At 58.0% G+C, this 20,101-nt stretch overlaps 1 long non-coding RNA gene across 1 annotated transcript; it reads right to left on the bottom strand.

Annotated features, from left to right (window-relative positions):
- Positions 1-15,738: 15,738 nt before the first annotated feature.
- LOC110197184 (uncharacterized) lies at positions 15,739-19,376 on the bottom strand. Its single transcript, XR_002321413.1, has 5 exons — positions 17,620-19,376; positions 17,222-17,345; positions 16,711-16,813; positions 16,486-16,588; positions 15,739-16,377 (listed from the first exon to the last, which is right to left on the bottom strand). It is a non-coding gene; the product is annotated as an uncharacterized LOC110197184 (long non-coding RNA).
- Positions 19,377-20,101: the final 725 nt, after the last annotated feature.

Raw genomic sequence — 20,101 nt, 5'->3', positions numbered from 1 at the left:
CACTGCCTGTTCCTGGGAGTGTGCAGTGATCTCATCCCGTGGTTTGTTTTGTCTGTCCTGAATCCAGGCTGGGGATCATGAGGCCTCAAGCTTAGATCCCAAGGCCCCAGAGGGCAGCTCAAGGAGCTCTGCAGAGGTGGCCCAGTATCATGCCCTGTGCAGCCTGGCCTGGGGCCAGAGCGAGGCCTCCTCCAGGGTAGCCGGCCCCCAGGGAAAAGCAGCAGCAAAATCTCAGGGCTCTGGACTGAGCAGGAGACCTTGATTCTCCAGGGCACATCCCTGGAGGCTCAGCCAGGCCTCCTGGCTCCCTTAACTGAAAGGGTCTTGGAGGCCACTGACCCCACTGCCCTGTCTTACAGTGAAGGAAACTGAGGCCCTGTGTGAGATCTCTTGCCGTGGGAAGCTGACTCTCCCAGGCTGCCTTGGAGGTCTTTGTGGGCTCCTTCCAGCACCATCCCTCCCCCTCTCATGTGTTGGTTTCTGGTCCAGTACCTGGCCGACAGAAAGGAGGATGGCCAGAGAAGCACAGGAGGGCAGTGTGGGGGGTCCACTGCCCACTGAGTAGCCCTCCCAAGTGTCAAGGAAGCCACATTACTGGGACAATGCCTAAGTCAGTGGGGAATTAGCCTTCCCACAAGCAGGGGCCAGCTTCTTACCTCTGTGGGAACTACACTTTTGTGCACAGCGCCCACCCCCTTTCCCTGGCCTCAGGCCTTTGAGTCCTGGGTGTATCCTGGGCAGGGGGAAGGGGGTGGTGTGTGAGCAGCCCAGCTCAGCCTTGACTCCTTGGCCCCCTCCCTCCCCAGCCCATCCTCCCTGGTGCCTGAGCTGGGTTAATTGTGGGCAAATGCAGGCCAGATGCTCTTGCCTGGTTTACACTTAATTCAATACCATGAGCTCCTTCTTGAGGGACCTTTTGATGTCCGGAGGACCTAACGGATCTTTTAGTGTTTTGGGCAGCTGAAAAACAGAAAGTCATAGGGTTTGGTGGAGAATGAAGGGGGCAGACAGTAGCCCTTCTCGCCCTAAGCATCCCTCTGCCAATGCTCGTGTGCCCACGTGCCTGGGTGGGGAGCAGGCACTGACCTCCCCTGCTGAAAGAGGAGGACCTGAAAGGCCCACTTCCTCTCGGCGTCCTCCCAGGCAGGGCTCAGGGCCTGGTCCAGCTTGCTGGGCAGTCTCTGTCCAAGGAGGCCACTCCATGTCAACTCAGGCCCAGCTGGGACCAGAAACTCACACTTTGGAAACACGAAGCAAGATTTGGAGACCAGGGAATGGGTCTGGTTTAAGCCTGAGGCAGGAGGCAGGAGGCAGGAGCAGCCAGGCTGAGCTGGACCTGGCTGGGCCAAAGTTCTGGCTCTTGGCCTCCCTAGCAAGCTTACTGTAGCTCCGGCCAGGGCTTCTACCTGAGACCATTGCTGCCTGGCTCGAGGGGCAGGCAGGACAAAGAGACAGGAGGTTTCTTCTGCCCAGGAATCAGGCAAGAAGACGGGAGGAAATCTGGGGCAGGTGCCAGACAGACGCTGAACCTCCCCAGGGAGCCCCCAGATTTCATCCCCCAGTGTCCATTGCACACTGTCTCCTTGCAGATCCTGGCAGCGTGGGCACTCCCGAGAAGGGGAAGCCACTGGCCACGTGCCATTTGGGGGGACCAGATTATCTCCTTGTGAAAGAAAAACCATACCCTGGAGATCAGGGTACAGACTGGCAGCTCTGTTCTGGGGGAGGTCAGGGAGAGGACGGTTACTCTGACCCGGCTTGGTCCCGGAAGCTGAGCCTTTAAGGACAGGGCCAAACAGAAGAGACAAACAAGAGGGAGGCCCAGCATGAGCGGAGGCCTGGAGGCAGGCAGTCAGGCGGGCGCGAGTGTGGCGTGTGCCAGACAGAAGCGGGTCTCCAGGACCCCTGCAGGACACACTGTCCTTTCCAAGATAAGCTGCCTCAGCGTGTGTGCCCATTCTGGTCAGCCTGGGTGGGCGAGCTGTCTGTGGGGCTGGGAAGCAGACCCACAAGGGAGACTGGAGGGGGAGTAGGGGACCTCTGTTCTCCTCACATTCCACTTCCAGGCTCGAGCACTGGGGAGAGGCTGGGGTTTTTTAAAAGTCATTTAAAAATAAACAGTGTGACTGGCACTGCTGTGATTGACCCAGAAATCCCCCCTCCCACCTCAGTGGGGGCTGCTGGGGGAGGGTCACCAGTCTAAACTGTCCAGGTGGCCCAGGGGCTTCCGGGCCAGACCCTGGCCTCTGACCTGAGAGAAAGGCTGCAGCAATGGGAGTGCTGGGGAGCCCTCCCCCCAACCCCACCAAGTGGCCCTGAAGACCAAGCAGGGACCTTCCGCACTCTCCCTGTCTCTTTCCCTGCCGAGGTGGCTGGTGACCTGGGGGCACATGGAAAAGCAAGGGAGAGAAAGACCAGCAATAGCTTGCTCTTCTGTGCCCTCCCCCATCCTATTCTGGCTGCGTGGCCAGCAGTCTGCCCCTGGGGCTGGGAGGAGACAGGGTCTGAGAGCAGGGACCCCTCCCCAGCACAGCCTGCTTTGGGGGGGGGAGGGAGAGGGCCCTTTCAAAATGGGTGGCCTTCCCTTTGGGCAGCAGGCTTGGGGGCTTCCTGCGGGACCTCTTGCCAGGCATGGGGCACAGCGTAGGGTCACATCCCTCCTTCCTCGAATGGACATTTCAGGAGAAACCAGGGGAAAAACAGGGAGATTTTGCCCATGTCCTTGTTCCTCACATAGGCTCCTTCCAGCCGGGGAAGGTGAGGATGTTTAGCTTCCCAGAGCTTTTCTCTTGAGGGGCTCTCAGCCCCAGATTTGGTCCAGGGAGTGTGGCCTGAGCTCAGAGCCAGCCTTGGGGCAGACCTCACCCCAGTTCTCCATCCAGTCTCTCCTACTCCACGACAGGGCCAGAGCCTGCTCTGGGCCCTGGACTCCATGTGGCTGTGGGGAGCAGGAGCCCCAGGCACAGCCCAAGGTCCTGGAGGGCACCTTGCTCCTGCTGGTGCCCCTGCGGCCCCCCTGCTCCCCTGGTCACTGCCGCTCTGGGGTGGGTGGGGGATGGTGCCAAACCTCAACACAAAACCCTCTCTCTGTGGCTCCCCCTTCTCCCACCTCCCACCAAACATACCTGTGGGCAGAGGCCACATTATTGAACCAAGCCATGGGCCTGGATCACTTTTTCCACTTTGGAGTCATTGACCTGTCCATGCTGTTTTCCTTGGACCCCACCCCGGCTGAGCAGGCTAGATGTGAATCCCATCTGATCCCTAGATGCCCCTCAGTCCTCTCGCTGCCTGCTCCGGTGGCTGGAGAAGGGGTACAGGGATGCTAAGCTCTGGGCAGATCCCGAGGCAGCCCCCTCAGAGCTACCTTCTGCCAGCCCAAAGGGCTGAGCTAAAGTCCAAGGGGGCCCCGGCTGCCCCCTCTTCCCCAGTTCGCCGAAGGAGGCAAAGAGGCAGGGAAGGAGGAATTCAGATGGCATCTGAGTCGCTGGTCTCTCAGCTTCCCACAGGCCATTGGACTGACATGCATTCACAGCTCTGGGCAGTAATGGGTGGGTCTCCGGAGCAGATTTTTGGGGTACAGACAACTAGGCTTGCTAAGGTTCTCCTACAAAGCCCCAGAATTGGAATGTAGAGCCCTGGGGCTGAGACCTAAGTAAGAACAGTTTCCCCAGCAGAAAGTTCTGAGATCCTTGGAGGGACAGTCCTGCAGAGTCTCCTGCTTCAGTCACAGAAGCCACTTTTCTCCACAGGGCACTAAGGCTCCATAAGGTTGTAGAGGAAGCCTCGTATAGGGTACGTGAGAGGCAACCGCAGAGGTGTATAGGGCTACCATGGAGAGTGGAGATACTAAGGGTGTGTGTGTGTGTGTGTGTGTGTGTGTGTGTGTGTGTGTGTGTGTTTGTTCAGGGTGGTTGTGTCTGTGTATTTGTGTCTTTGTGGACTTCTGGTGTGTGGTTGTGTATCTCTGTGCCTGTATGAGATTGACTCTGTGTGTGTGTGTGTGTGTGTGCGCGTGCATGCACACGCGTGCTGGTGGTGTGTGGAGCTGTATCTCCCTGCCCGTGGTCAGGGTGACTCGGAGGGGGAGGGATGGGGGGCCATGCGGAGTCTGCAGCTGATGGTTTTACACGCTTCCTCAGTAAATGAGAACAGCAGAGGCCCCATTGGAGGTGTGAAGTCTCCTGGCTTCCTGATGGGGATGGGGGCCCATCTGGAAATGCGGCCCAGGCTGAATGACACCACAGGCCTGAAGGGGTCAGGAGGCTTCTTCTGGCCTCGGGTTCCCATGGAACACCAGCCTAATGGGGGACATCTGGTAATTCTGGAGCATTGTGTGGATTGGGGAATGTGGTGGGGGTGGGGACGGACAGATGGCGCTCCCCCTCTTTCCCCCCTGCTCCAGTGGGGCCTGGAAAGTTCACAGGTGTGTCACGGACTGAAGTGCTCTGAGAAAGCCTGGGAAAATTGGCCATGGCAGCCTCTCTCACGCCACACGCTGGCAGCTGGGCCAAGGAAAGTGCCCCTGCCCTTAGCCTTTCTCCCACGGAGTGGGCACAGCCCTGGGCTTTCTGGCTGAGTGTGTACACTGTGGGAAGATTCATGCCTCCCACTGGAGACAAGGCTCCCTCTCCTCTCCTCTCCTCTCCTCTCCTCTCCTCTCCTCTCCTCTCTTCTCCTCTCCTCTCCTCTCCTCTCCTCTCCTCTCCTCTCCTCTCCTCTCCTGTCCTCTCCTCTCCTTTCCTCTCCTCCTCTCTCCCTTCCTCTCCTCTCCTCTGCCCTGCTACTCTCTCCTTTCCTCTCCTCTCCCCTTTTCTCTCTCTCCTCTCCCCTGCTACTCATTCCTCTCCTCATCCATCCTCCTGCCCCTGAGATGATTTTCCTTGGAGCCAACCAAACGCGGCCTTCCCTGGCCTGCTCACTGGAGCCACCATGCTTTAATGTGTTCAAGCCCTTTGGTTGGGTGACTCTTTTCATGTTGATCCTCATTCCCTCCTGGTGAAGCTTGACTCTGTGTCCCCAGCATGAAATGGCAGCTGCTGAGAGCTGCTATCAGTTAGAAGTCCTTTTCCTTTAAAAACATTAGAACATTCCTTATTTTCTCCCCACCCTTCTCTCAGCCAGCCCAAGCCATCTCCTTTTAGCCCTGTGCTAATGAGCGCTTTCCTCCCTGGTCTGCCTCAACACGGCAGCCCCCTGGGTGCTGGTGGAGTGGAGAGCAGGGTCTTGACCCAGGAATGGGTCAGAGTCCTCTTGGAGTTTCAACCCTGAGATCAGGCTGCACTGGGCTCCATTCTGGGCAGCTCAGCCACACTGTGGGCTTCACACTCTTACGCCTCAAGGACCTCGGTTCTGAGGATACCAGGGCTCACTGTAATTGAGGGGCTGTCTGGCTTGGTCTCCACAGGGCTGACTGTGGCCCTCTGTCTGCTGGAGGGGATAAGCGGTCCTAGGGACCCTCAATCTTGCCCTGGAGGCTCTTCATCCTGGTCCTGTCCTCACAATGCCTCCCAGGAGCCAGCCGTGTCTCCCCACTGGCCAGGCTGCTCCGCCTGTCTCCATAGCCCAGGGCTGGGCATGTAGTCACTGATTTCTGACTTGAACTGCTACAGGAAAGACAAAGAGGCAGCAGGCTGAGAATGGGGGCCAGCCCCAGGACGGATGGATTCTGGGATGGAGAAGAAGAAACAGCCGGTCCCAGCAGGTGGGGTTAGGGGCCTAACATTCGTGGAAAGGCCTGCAGCCTGGTGCTAGCCGCCCAGTCCTCCTGGCAATGGTGTTTGACTCAAGCCCCTGTGTATGTGTGTGTGCACGGGGAGGGGGTTAGAGGGCCAGGCCAAGATGCAGAAGGGACAACCAAACCCAGGAAAAGCAATGTTTGCCTCCAAACAGGCTGCGGGTGATGGGATTCCATTGGATTCCACACGCAGTCTTTGACTAACCCCCGTGGACCCTGCACAGTCGCGCTGCTTGGCTCTGGTAGGCCCACTCTTTGTCTCAGGGATCCCACGCAGCTGAGTCTGGCCTGATGGCGGCACCCAGGGCTGTGGGGGCTGCTCCCTGTGGGTGGATTTGGCCTTTCCGAGAACTCTGGTTTCCCAAGGAACATTGTCCCTGGTCCCAAGAGGCCACTTCCCTCCCCAGCCCTGCCTTCTGCTTTGGTGACAGTTTGGAGGTGGAGAGCAGCCACAAGAGCTTTCTGTGGCTGCTTTTCCTTCCCTCTGAGCTGACCAGAGATCGGGTGCTGGGGTGTCAGCCCTGAGTGCTGTAGGTTGACAACTCAGTTCCATGGCAACTGTGCTGCCATTTTGAAAAAACACTTGCATCGCGACTTTAGCAGTGGACCCTGATGGATTGACTCCCTGTTTCCCCCCTCCTCACCCACGTTCCCACAGGGATCTCTACCCAAGGCAATCAGATTTCAGAAAGGGCCTGACCAGTCCTCTCTTAAGTCTGGGCCATGGCCCAAGGAGCTCTCCCTGGGCTCCCCCTGGGGTACCTGGGAGCAAGCCCGTATCAGAGATATCAGCATCCTGGGAGACAGATTTGTTCCCATCACCCAGGCCTGTATCTGTAAGCAGGAACTGGGCAGCCGACTTGGGTCTGAGACAGCCCCCAGGAAGGACTCACGAGGTTGCTTGGGGTTGATGGTTGGTGATATTCCTGTGTGTACATATGTTCATACATGCGTGTATGTGTGTGTGTGTATGTGTGTGTACGAGTGCAGGGGCTCCACACAGGCTATTCCTAGGGATGCAGCAGCAGCACTTCCTTAGCTAATGTTTCCTCCTCCTAGGACTGCTCTGATCCCACTGACCTTACCTGGGGGGTGCAAGTACATGTAACTGCCCCCACATGCAGTCTCCCCCTCCCCGGAGGACTCAGTGCTGAGGAGGGAGAGCCCTGGGGGGGGGCAGGGCAGGGGCAGAAGAGCTGCCTGTGCCCCTCCCTCCCTCTCAGGGTGACCTGGGACATGTCCCTGCCCCGCTCTGGGTCTCAGTTTCCTCCTCTGGAGCATGAGGGATTCCCTAGCTCCTTAGGCTCAGACAGTCTAGGATTGGCATTGAGAAAACAGAGCAGAGAGGATCAGCTGGGGAAGTGGAGCCCAGACTTGCTCCCCACCCCCACACTCCAGAACTTGGGGCCCCTTGTAGAAGGAAGGAGGGGACTCCGGACCAGACCAAATGGAAAGAAGCCGGGGAATGAGCTTATGGATCTGGTTAGCTGGACCGGAGAGGTGGGACAGGCTGGAAAGTAGAAACAGGTTCCAGAAAGGCTTAGAGAAATTCTTGGATGACAGATCCGTGATGGGTGGGTTATTAAGGGGAGTTAGGGATGTCTGGGGCACATCCCTCACCTGCCAAGAGGACATCAGGGAGGGAGAGTGGCCGCTTGGGTCAAACGCACAGTCTTGGCTTGGGCTGTAGGCTTGCCCGGGAAGAGGTGGGTGGGGAGGGACCAAGGACAGGACCAGGGATCCCTCTAGGCCTCCTGCAAACCCCAGGATGGGGGAGGGGGAGACCAATGTCAGAGCCAAGACCATTCTAGCAGCCGCCCCAAAGTAGAAAGGAATGCCTGGAGGAGCCCTGAAGTGGGTGGAGGAACCCTTCCAGGGACCCTTCCCAGAATGCCAGGACTCCCCGGGCTCCCCAGTCCCTCTGACTTGCTTCTGCCCACCAATGCATTTACCCATGACATGGACATAAGTAAATCCCTTAATCCCTATTGTTTTTCTCTTCTCTATTGTCTGAAAGTCCCTTTTCCCAGCTACCCTCTCTTAGGGTCTCTCTTAGGTTTTATGCCCCAAGGGTCCTGGGAGCACAACTACCCAGGTCACACCCCCCCCTCCCAATCCCCTAACTCCCAGCACAACTATGGGCCAGTGCCAGCTGTGGGCAGCTCTGAGAACATGCTGGGTCCCAGAATGTTCATCTCCAGCCGCCCAGCCCAAGACTAGCCGTGTTCAGAGGATGGATACCTGGACCCCCCAAATCTTTTCCCCACCAGCCTTCCATGGGGTTTAGACCTCTGCGATTCACTCTTTTGGAGGTTTTCTGAGTGCTCTGCTCTAAGGCAAATGTTCCTAGGGGGTGTCCTTACCATCCCCAGCACCTTGGTGTCCAGGTGAGAGCAAGCCAGCTCAATGGGAAATGGGGGATGGGGTCAGGAAGAAGGGAGAAGCCTTGAGATAGAGCTGGGTGAACTTGGAAGTGTCCACCTGCTTGCCAGGGTCCCCCTCCCTGGACTCTGAGAAGGGGAAGGGGGGAGTCGGAGCAGCCAGAGAGGACCCAGCAGGGTGGCCTTGTAAGAAGTCCCATGGGCCCTGGAACTTGGAGGCAGTGGCCCTTTCCAGGAGTCCTCAGATCCAGAGCTGAGGGAACCATTGCATGAAAGAGAAGCCTCCTGGGTGGTTCCATGGGGCCATGCCCAGAAGCCTGGAAGAACCCAGGATTCAGGAGTGGGAAGCCAGGAGGAGGATTTCAGGAGCTTGTGCTCAACCATTCCCTCCTCCCTGGGTAGTTCGTCCTCAGCTGTCCATCAGACATGGGCTGAGCTGGGTCCCCTGTGATGGGGACCCAGACTGTGGGAAACCATCAAGGCTCTCTTCCACATTCCTCCCACACATTTCTAGATAGCTGGGGGTGGGGGGATTGGATTGGAAGCTTTGGGGGGCTGTGAATGGAGAGGTCACTCTGACTGTCCAGAGACTGCCCTGGGAGAGGGAGGTGAGGGGCCCAGATTCAGAAGTGATCAAGGAGGGGACGAGGCGGCTGAGGGGACCCACCCAGCAGGCATCTCTGCCCCTTGCAGCTGGGAGAGTCTGAGAGGAAAGACCAAGCCACACACTGCCTCTGAGTCCCCTGAGCTGAAGAGGCCACTCGGCATGGCCCCTGGCCCTGAGAGGGAATTGCGGTGGGGCTTGAAGTCTGGGGAGGGCCCAGAGCCCATCTCCAGGAGGTGTGTGCGTGCATGCACACACATCTCCCTTCAGACAGTGGGCCAGTGTGTCTGAGATGGGTGGGGAAGGAGGGGCCCGCCCTGGGGCTGGGGACACTGTGGGCTCTGATGGTCTCTCCTAGGGCTGGAGGGCTTCCCACGATGTGGAAACACCGCCAGGAAACTCCCGCCTTGCCCATGCACTGGCTGGTGTTGACACAGGCATGATATCACCCTAAGCCTATGAGGGCCAAGCTGGAGGGCTGATGTGCACTGCCACCTTCCACTGGGGGGCCTTGGGAGGCTTCCCCAAGGCACCAGCCTCTTCACATCTCCTGTTTTCCTTCTGGGCCCTGGTCTCCTCAGGTACCGTCAGTGGCCTGGTGGGTGCCTGCTTGGTCAGAGGAGGCTCAGGACTTGGAAAAAGAGGCCAGCCTCTCCCTGCTCTCTCTCTACCTACCGTCACTGGGCTTGGGTCCCCAGGGCCTTTGGACCTCCCTGTCCTGGTCTCTGACCCATCCTTTCTTGGCCGCTCGGCCTTCCAGCTCCCCGGCCTCACTAATTGTCCCTTCCCTGCCTCCGCTGCCCCCGCATACTAGCCTTCTCCCTGACCCTGGTAGAGAGCAGCCCTGTTCTGGTGGCTCTGAGGCCCCCTGTCCCCCAGCCCCAGCTAGCTGTGCTCCCGGCCCTGGGCTGGCCCCTGGGGATGGGCTTGGTCACTTCCCCCTCCTCAGCCCCCATTTCTGCCCAGGATGTCAACGGAGCCTGTGGATTCTTCTACCTAAATGTGCCTTATGTCCCCTCTCCTTCTGACCACCCCCAGGCCAGGCTCCCACTCGGAGCTGCCTGGCATTCCAAACTAATCTTATTTAACCTCGGCTTTCATCATGTCACTCCCTTGCTCAAACCCTCAGCCGCTTCTTTATTTCCTCCCCATTAAGGCCGAGTTGCTCTGCCGGCCTCTCAAGGCCCTCTCTAATCTGGCCTCAGCCCACTTAAGAGGCAGAGCACCCTCCACCAAGGCAGGTCCCCAGGACATCCTGGGAACCCCAGGCTGAGCGCATTCCCACCTCCCCCTCCCCCTCCCACCTGGTCTGCTGCCCCACTCCAGGCCTCGGCATCCTGCCGACCCAGCCCACCGGCCCTCACCCCCCCTGCATTCTCCTCCCTGTGTGCCCCCCAGCACCTCACACTTAATTACATCCTGCCTGCTTGTCCTGTGGGGCTCTTTGTCTGCAGTTCAGGTGCAGGGCTCGCTGGCTTGCCTGCCTGTCCCCCCCCAGGGGCCCCCTTTGCCTGCCTCCCCTCCTTCTCTGGAAGGGGCCCCCTGCAGGGCCCCCCTTTTGTCTGCCTGTTCCCCTAGCCCTGAGCTTTACAGGAAATGCTTGGGGGTGATTTATTCCCCAGCTCTAAGAAGGCACTTCAGACACACAACACACACACACACACACGCACACACACACAGAGGCCATGGTTGTTTATTGGTTCTTGGAATCAGGACCTGAGCTGGCTGGGAGAATGTTGCACAAGTCCCTGGGGGGGGGGGCCCCACGACCCTAAACGTGTCTGCCCAGGTGTTCACTGATGGAAAGGAAACTCCCAGAGGGCAGGGATGGGGCCTGTTTGATTTGTTTGCACGGTGCTGACATGGACCAGAACATCCTGACAGGAATGTTTCCAGCAAATGCAAGTGGGAGGGGGCCAGCTCCCCCTCCAAGCTGTCCCTGCTAGTCTGGGGGAGGCTTAGGCCGGGTCAGCCCAGCCTTCCCTGGCAGAGCGTGGCATGGGGGAAGGCTGCTGCCCACACCAGGCCCCGGCCTGGCTGCCGGAGGTGACCAGGTGGTGAAAGCAGCCCGAAGCTCTCCCTCCGGCCCCTGCCTCACCCGGCCTCCAGGCCCACTCGCTTCTGCTCCCGCCAGCTTGTCTTGCCTGGAATCTCCTGAACCCTTTGCTTAGACAAGCTGGCCTTCCCCGTAGACCAGGCCCGAGCTCTGATCTGCAGAGTTCAGCCCAACAAGCAGGGCAGGGCCCTGGCTATCCTCGAGGGGCCAGCTCAGCAGTGGGGAGGGGGCTCCCAGAAAGGAGCTCCCCTGGTCTGGGGCCTGCACCCTGACCGACAGTCTGATGGGATTCAGGGAGGAGCTAAACTGGGAGGCTCTTGAGGCCCCCTCCTTTGGCCAAAGCAGAAATGGAGGGCCAGGTGGGGAGGGGGCCTGGTAGATCACCCCTCCCCTTTGCTTCTGGGGTTTCTGCTTTGACACAGCAGCATTTGGTCTGATAGAGGATAACACTTGTCATTCTCCACCAGGTGATTCAAACCCGGCCTTTAGAGTCCAAATCCACCCACCCCCTACTCAACGAAGCTGGGGAGGAATCTAATAAAGCAGTGAAGGGTGTCATGTGGCCCTAACACAGGAAATGGCGGGACCTCCATCCTGCTCCGTGTTGGGATTCTGGGGGAGCTGTGTGCTCCTGTCTCAGGAAGGGGTGGCTGTGGGGTGCATGGGGGCTTCTCTTACACAGGACTGCTGACCAAGGAGGTGCCCAATGGGACTGGGTGAGGCTGGGGGCCAGCCCCCCCCCCAGCTGGCAGCATCGGCTCCCCATTGTTTCTGGTCTCCACTTCCTCTCTATTGTTGGGTTTCTGTTTTTTTGTTTTGGTCTTCTACAGCAGTGGAACAAAGTCTTTCCCTCCACACCCATCCCCAGGGGGCTGCAGGCCCACACTGCAAAAAGTGTTCTTCCAAGTTGATGGGCAGCGGCCCAGTGACGATCAGACTCCCAGGATGCACAGCCACGGAGGTGCAGCCCATTGGCCAGCACATGCTCACTGTAGCAGACCCAGGTTCAGAGATGCATGCATGGGGAACCGGAAGACACTGCGTCTGACCGAGTCACACACACCGTGTTAGCCTGGCCCTCGAGGAGGCCCTTGTGGGCACACATCAGACAATGGACAGATGTCCCAGTGGACCTGGGCACACTCAAATCCGTGCCTAGCACCCTCACACACACACACACACACACACACACACACACACACACACACACACACACAGAGTCTAACACTTGATCCAAAAAGTCTTAGCCCTTGAGCTTCCCAGAATTCTCTGGGTCTGGGGGTGAGGTAGGAGTGGGGGTCAGCTGAGGGTCCTGGGCTCCAGCATTCAAAGCCCAGAGAACATGGACATGGACTTACTAGCTCACCCTATTCTTTAGATGATGTTTGACCAGACTCTCCCTGGGCTTCTGGTACCCTTCCTCTTTCCCAGCTCTGCGCCCCCCCCCCGGGAGATCCAAGCCCCATTTGCTTGGTGAACACTTCCCTGCGTATGGAGACATTGAGGAGACAGCCCCATTGGTTAGGCGGTGGAGAGGGAGGGAGTCCAGTAGCCTTTCCTCATAATCGGTCTGAAGCCCTGTTTCTTAGAAACAGGAAGTCAAGGCAGACCCTGGAAGCATTTCCCACATGGACAGGCTCCAAACCTGGGTCCCAAGAAGTTTCTCTGGACTCTGCTCCCCTAGCCCACCTAGCCAGCCTGATCGCAGACTGTCCAAGGCTGTGGTGGTCTGGTGGCTCCGGATGGTGGTTGGGTCACCGGGCCTGGCAACTCCCGCCTCACCATGGGCTCACTCCACCATCGGCTCTTCCCAACCCCCCCCCCCATTATTATTCACACTGACACATTTCCCCAAGGCGCAGCCTTTTCCTTAAAGATTAAAAAGCAAAGAAAACACCAGGGCACCTACCCACACCCATGGGCTCAAGCATCTTGGATACTTATCCACCCAGGGCTGGGGTGGGGGCTTCTGGAGACAAAGGGAGGCTTAGGCCACATGGGGGCAGGAATAGCCCCCAAACCCCAAATCCGCCAGTATGAAAACCATACACACATGCACAGTGTCAAACTTGTCTCAGGGCCTCTGAGAGGAAACCCCAGAATGGAGAAGGTGCAGAAAAACAAAATGAAGACTCCCAGCTCTGTATGTGCAAATACATGTGTGTGCATGTGTGTGGACATGTATGTTGGAGTGCATGTGTATACATGCATATGTAATACATGTGCTTATATTCCATGTGTGTGCATGTACGTGTGCATGAGCATGTGTGAGGGCTCGCTTACACAGTTCCACTGACCCTTATACTGCTTGGCCGTTTCCAGGAGCCCAACGACTCAGTTCAAATAAGAGAAAGGCCAAGGGCTGGCTACCTTCACCTCAGTGGGTCTCTCTAATTCCTGAACCACATCGCCAGTCCAGGGATTTCCAGGAAAATGAAGCCCTGTACTTTGTTTGAAACATGGAGTGTTTTGCAATGAGGCAGACAGCAGACACATCTGGAAGGTGAGTCTGCTCCTCCTATGCCCCCTCCCACCCTGCCCCGACAGCTGGCCACCTCTGCCCTGTGGCCACCAGCAGCTGCCACCATGCCCGCAGTCTTCCCAGCCCTCCAGGCTCAGAGCAGCCAAAGCGGGGCTTGTGTTTATCACAGAGGTTTACAGAGCTAATCACTTGACAACGAAGACAGAGGACAGCTCCTTCTGCCCAGCAAGCACACTGGCCATCTGACTTGATGGGCTCTGGGCTGACTCGTCTTGACCAGGCACGCTTTCATTTCTAGGTCAGGCCAGAGAGGCAGTGTTAAGTGCCTGTAACCTTTCCCGGCTCGCTAATGGAGCCCCTAATGAGAGGGCTCCCCCCAGTGCTTTGCTAAGCCTCCCAGCAGGTGGCCCATGGCAGCTGGGAGAGGGGGAGGGATGAAGACACAGACTGCTCTAGGGCGGGGGGCAAGCCCGTTGCCTCGGGGAGCCCAGGCTCAGTCAGAAAAGGACTGGGGGACTTTCCTGCGCAGAGTAGCAAAGGGGCTGGGGCTGGTTTGGCTCTGGTACCACAGTGACTGGGGCCTCAGTTTCTCTATCTGTCAAATGAGGGGCCTTGCATTCTCCAAGTCCCTTCCCGTTCGAAAGCCTCTGAGTCTCTGCTCAGACCCTAGGGAGCTGGGCACTGGGCTTTTAGCCAGCATTCAGAAAGGTTCCCAAGTTTCATGGAAATCCTAGGACGAGTACTAGTTCTTGAAGGAGCAGAGGGATTTTGTTGGGGGAAGGGGTGGAAAAGAAGACAGGTTGGGAGGGGGAGAAGAGAGGGAGAAAGAACAGAGGGGAGAATAGCGGGGAAGAAGGAACAGGGAGGGGGAGGGGGCTCATTTGGAGTGATTGGTGGCTGTTTTTTTGAACGACTCTCCCTATCTGGTCTTCGTCAGCTGGGTTAGACGCTTTCTTGCGTGAGCTGCTCGGTGCCTTGGGAGGGGGTGGGCGGGGGAGGGAGAACAGAGTGGGGGCCAAGGAGCCCGATTTCATTTTCCAAGAGCTCTTCCCATGGAGCTACAAACATCTGGGCTGCTTTGTACGCTGAGCCCAAGCTGATGGGGACGAATCATGTATGCAGCAGGCCTGTGGGTTAGGGTTAGTGGCAGCCTTCTCTCCTGGTCCAGGACCCCTAGCAGGGAGGTTCAAAGCCTCATGGGCTGTTAGACACCACTCAGTCCCTTCATTTTACAGGTGGAAACTGAGGCACCAAGCAGGCAGGAGACTGGCTCAGGGCTCGTGCCCCAGAGGCCTGGAGGGTCCTCAGCCCCAGCCCTAGGGCTCTTCCTGCTGCTTCTCTTTAGCTCAGGCTGCCACATCCTAGGCATCTTCGAAGAGTACATATACTCTCGGGACGACCCTATGGGATGGGCATCTGGGACACAGGAGATGGAAGCATGGGGGGATTGGTGGTGGGATGGAGCCCAGAAGCCACGGCTATGAGCTTTGCCAACCGAAAATGTCTGATGAGTGGTTATGGAATGAAAAGGGGGGTGCTGCCTGGTTTGGTGAAATGAGGCCTAGTTGGGGAGACCTTGGGCTCCCTAGAAACAGCAGGAGGATATGTGTTCCCTGGGGAGCCTGATTCCCAGACCCAGGCAAGGGTTTTTGCTTTGAAAGGAGACTGGAGTCAGGGAGCTGGCTTCCTGGGTTCCTCTGGCCTGGTTAAGGTGGCTGCAGACTCCTGCTGCCTGCAGGAGGGTAGGGGAGGCACTGCCCTACTGTCTCACCAGCCACACTGCCTGCCCAGCCATCTCCAAGAGACTTTCCCCTCCCCATCCCAGTTAGGCCCACATTTTATTAAAGAAAGCAGCTTAATGAATCAAGGCAGTGCCCAGACACATGGTAAACTTGTTCTCAATTCTGGCAGGGGGCTGACTCGGGTTTCACTCCCACTCTTTTAATGTTTTAGGACTGGCCACATAATCCCTATAAAATGAGAACCAGTTTCAGCCTTGCTGAGCCCAGGGCTCTCTGTCTGGGGGTTAGGAGAGTGTGTGGGGGGAGCAACACTCCATGTGATTTGGGAATTTAGAGAGGGCCAAGGAGGCCAGAGTGGTAGCAAGAATTCGGGAGTACAGGGGCAGACCAGCTTTCATGAATGGCACCCCTTTGGTTCTTATTTCCTGCCTCCCCCATCCTGGACTCAGGGGTCCTTATTTCTGAAAGAATGCTCCTTCCCTTCTTTCCTTCCTTCTCTCCTTCCTTCCCCTATCCCTACTCCCCTGCACATGGGGACCTTCCCAGTCCCCATCCTCCCTTTGCTCCCCCCCACCCCCCTGCACTAGGGGAACCCCCAGTCCCCATCCTCCCTTTGCTTCCCCTACCCCCACCCCCCTGCACGAGGGGATCCCCCAGTCCCCATCTTTCCCTCCCTCCTCCTCCCTGCCCCGCCCATTTGCCGACGCCTCATTCAGGTCAATGACTGTGACTCCAATCCTGAGAAACCCTGCTGCCTGTCAACAGTGTTTATTGAGTGTGTGCAGAGCCAGCCCTGGCGGGAGGGCCCTGGGGGAGGGGGAGCAGGGGGGAGAACTGCGAGAGGTGTAAGTGGAGGGCTAGCCCGGGCTCATGGGGGAGCAGGCCAGCCGAGACAGGACCGACACAGACACACACACGCACACTCACTCACGCACTCGTGGGGACCGTGCACACGTATCAGTGCAAACGAACTAGTTAGTGCAATTGGAGTCTGTAAGGGCTTCAGGGTCGCAGAATCGAGGGACGTCACATGTGGGGGGATGGGTGGGGGGCTGGAGGGAGAGGGGGACGGGAAAGCCAGGACCAGGGGGAAGGGTGGAGTGGGGGGGAGGGGATCTCTCATCATGGAAGGCTTCCAGGAAGTGATGGATTTTGAGGGGAGAAAACAGAGGCTGAGTTATTGGCAGAACATTGTGGAGAGTGGGGGGCTTAGGTCTTTCTTGTGTAGGGCTTCTGGGAGCATTTCAGTTGTAGGGCTTTTCTTGTCTGCTTGGAGGTTCTCTCTTTTCTGGGTGAGGGGATTCAGCAACCCCCAGTGGGTCAGCATTCTTCTCTCTGCCGTCAACACGTCGATCCAGGGTCTTGGGCCTGTCGCCTGTGAAAGCAGGGACATGATCAATGTAGCTAGCCCTCCATGGGGAATTCAGGCAGAAGGGCCAAAGGCCCCCGTGGGCAGCACAGAGAAGAGTCAGTTTGTGCTCACCTTTCTAGCCATGCTGTCTGAATCAAGTGGCACCTTGTTAGCAGATGGAAAAGGTCCTGTCCTGGGCATTGCCGAAGGGCAGGGACCTTGGCCAGGATGTAATCTGTAAGTACAGGAGAGGAGGCGTGAGTCCGGCCAGCTCTGACCTAGGCGTCTGGGGCAGCCCTTTCCCTGTGGCTCACTCCCCTTACATGGGAGCCTTAGCTCCAACTGGTAGTGACTTACCCTTTCTTCATGCCCACACGCTTATGCCTGGGGGGAGTTGGCTGGGTAAGAAAGGCTCCTTCCCTGACTGCTGCTAGATCAGTGAAGTGATCAGTTGATTGATCTGGCAAGAGGAAGGAAGGTGATGGGGATTAGAAAGGGTCTCGACTTGTAGCCAGGTGTGTGTGTGTGTGTGTGTGTGTGTGTGTGTGTGTGTGTGTGTGGTGGAGGGTTCATTGTACAGCAGGATACAGGATGTTGGACTCTTGCCCTGGCCTCAGTCCCACACCTCTGTGTCCTGGGGATCCTGCTGTTCCGGACTTTGAGCTAATACTGGGGAAGTCAGGAGGCATAGGGCAGGTGGGGGAAGACAGATAGAGAGGCAGGAAAATTGGTCCTGGCTTTACTTGCCGCAATAGCTCTCTACGTGACATTGGGCAGGTTCTCCCGGGGCCTCGGTTTCCCCATTTGTATTCTCTCAGGTCCTGGCGGGAGGGCCTGGGGAATCTGAGGGGCCGAGAGACTCACTCACCTTTACAGAGCCTGGACAGTCACTTCCATCTACTCATGTCTTTGCCACTGGTCTCCTTCTGACTGATTAGCATGGTGATTGCAGCCCTGGTATCAGTATTTTTCTGATGATACCCCACTTTTTCCTACAAGGACCAAAACACAAAGTACATGGAGGCTGTGTGTTCATAAACGAGACAAGCCCTCCACCCTCAGCCCCCTTGAGACCTAAGCCAGCAGGGCTCTGCAGTAAGAGGGACATGTCGGGGCAGAGTACCCAGCCCCAGGGGCAGTGGCTCAATATGGGCATCCTTCCAGCTGAGCTCAGGGCCTCTCTGGAGAGTGGCCAGGGGCCCCACCCTTCTCCTTGCCCTCATGCTCAGCCGCCATCTAAAACCCCCATCTCAGACCCCTACTCACCATTCTCGGTCCTTCATGGCGCCTCCGACCTTCATCTCCCTCTTTCATTCACATCGGGTGCCCACTGGATGTACTTTTCCCCTCTGCCATCTCGTACTGATGTGACTTCAGATTACTCGGGGAGCTTCACTTCAGGACTGGCTCCCCCTCGCCACCCTCAGGGGGATCTTCAATCACTGAAGCCCTCCCAGCTCGCGGGGCCCCTCCGCTCGCCCCCTTCCAGCCAGATTCACGTCCCAAACCAACCTCTGCTCCTCCATGGTGAGCCATTGCTCTGCTGCCCTCACTAGCACCCTTGACACCCCGGCATCCTTGGCCTTCCGCTGCGCGTTTGCTAGGTCAGCCCCAGGAGCAGGAGCGGATAAAGCAGACAGTGCTTGGAGCCTCCACTGTTTGCTTTCTCCGCTCCGGCTCCCGGGCTGCAAAGAGTTCCTGGAGAAGGTGGCAGGAGCGTGCACCTCCCCTGGCCTAGCTAGCCTCAGCCTGCCTGCCTGACTGCGTGCCTGCCTGCTCAGGGGCATCCCGCTCCTTCACACGGTCTCTGTGCAGATGCCTTCGCCTCGCAGCGAGGAGCCGGAGGTCATCGGCAGCTTTTCTGTCTGTTCTCCCTCGCTCAGCCCGAGGACCTGGCTCCCTGGTCCTCCGCCCGGCTCTCTCCAGGATCCTAGCCGCCTTGGCTCGACTAGTCTCCTTTGAGAGCTACCCTAGTTCTCGTCTCTCCTCCGTGGTCCAGCGAACGGACCTCTTGTTCTACACCGTCTGCCTCCCTCGCCTCTCTCTTTCCCCTCTCCAGCAGCTGGCTCAAATTGGCCGCTGCCGGTCTGGTGGTGTTCTTCACCTCCTCCTTCCTGACGTTTCCCCACTGCCCTCCATGAAGCTACATTTTCTGGGTCTCTTTCCATCTTTCTGGTTACTCCTCGGTCTCCGCTGATTACGTCTTCACCTCCTGCTCTTTAGCTTGGGGCTCACCCCGAGGCTCAGCTCTCAAGCCTGATCTTGTCCTCCTGCTTCTCTGTCCTGATCTAGTCCCTTTTCAAGGCCTCTAAGGAGAAGCAAGCCCTTTCCCCTCTCTGTCCCTCAGCGACTCTATCTCTAAAACTACGAGGCTGGAGGAGACCTCTCTGGTCTCTGCGAGCTCAGACAATCGGACTTCTCTGGGTCTCCGAGTACGCGGCTTGTAAGCGCGCGGCTCGAGCGCTAAGATGTTACCTACTTCCAACCCCACCTTGGCTTGTCTCCCGGCTGTCTCCCTTTCACCAACGACTCCACAGAGAATGCCAGAATATCCGAGCTTGAAGGGCCCTGAGAGATCACTTAGTCCAAGCCCCTAATTCTACAGACGAGGAAGCAGAGGCACAGAGCGTGGAAAGCACGTGTGGCTAAGTGGTGCCGCTGCCTGGAAGGGCTGAGCTCTCCGCCCTCCCCTGCACCGCGGCGTCCGCCTCGCCATTCTGCCTGCCGGAGCGCCCCCCATCCTGACCTCCCCTCAGTGGCACCGCCATCTCAGTCCCTGCCTCCTGTCCCTGCCCTGCCATCGCCCAGGCCATCTCGCACTAATCCTTGTACGAGGTGGCCTGGCCAGGAGACAGCCCCACCACCAACACCAACAGATTCAAACGGCAAATGCTCCTCTCCTGATCGAGCCCATCTCCTGCGGCTGCCACTGGGGCACCACCCAAGTTGGTCCCCCTCTACATGCTCCGAGCTTTCCGCTCTGGAGCGAGACCGGACTGGCCCTGTCCAAGTCCCACCCCCCACCCGCCTTTCTGCCCCGGCCCGGGGCCCTTTTCAAGAGGGGATAGCCCCGCCTGGAATGCCCTCCCCACCTCGCTCAGCCAATCCCCGGCTTGCCCATCCTTCAGGGTGCACATGGAGCCCCACCCTCCTCTGGGGGCCATTCCAGCCAGCAGCCACCCCTCCTCTCCCTGCCCCCAAATCCCCAAACTCTTTCTGTCAGCTCTCCAACCCTTGGCTCTTATCCACTTCCTCCCGGGGGCACACATAGGTCTCTTGCCCATGTTGGTTCATCATCTCACTCACCCCAACTAGAGTGGAAGCCCCTGGAGGGTAGGGACCATTTCCACTCCTTGGGGCTCCCCCCATATCAGTCGAGCACAGGGCTAGGTGCAGAAATATACTGTTTATCAAACTCAAGATGGATTCACTAAGCATGGGGCCCTGGGTCTGTCCTAAAAGTGAGGTCTCACAGGCCCTAAAACCTTTGCTTGGAAAGGAATTGGAGGAGGACAAGTGGGGTTTACCCTGGAGTCTCTGTGCTGCCACTTGGGTGAGGGTAGATAAGCAGAAACAGGGGAAGGAGAGGCCAGGGTCGCAGGAAGTCAGGCCACATAGAGCGGGGCCCTAGAAATGGGGCTCCAGTGTCCTGCCCCAGATTTTAGGGTCCCCCTCATCCACCGTAGGCTGGGATCCCCATTTCCTAGCTTCCCCACCTGGGAACAATGTGGCCTCTCTGCAAGCTCAG

This window comes from Phascolarctos cinereus, unplaced genomic scaffold (assembly GCF_003287225.1).
Source record: "Phascolarctos cinereus isolate Bilbo 61053 unplaced genomic scaffold, phaCin_HiC Scaffold_9;HRSCAF=440, whole genome shotgun sequence".
In the NCBI taxonomy this organism is placed as follows: domain Eukaryota; kingdom Metazoa; phylum Chordata; class Mammalia; order Diprotodontia; family Phascolarctidae; genus Phascolarctos; species Phascolarctos cinereus.
This window is presented reverse-complemented; position numbering and strand designations above follow the sequence as displayed.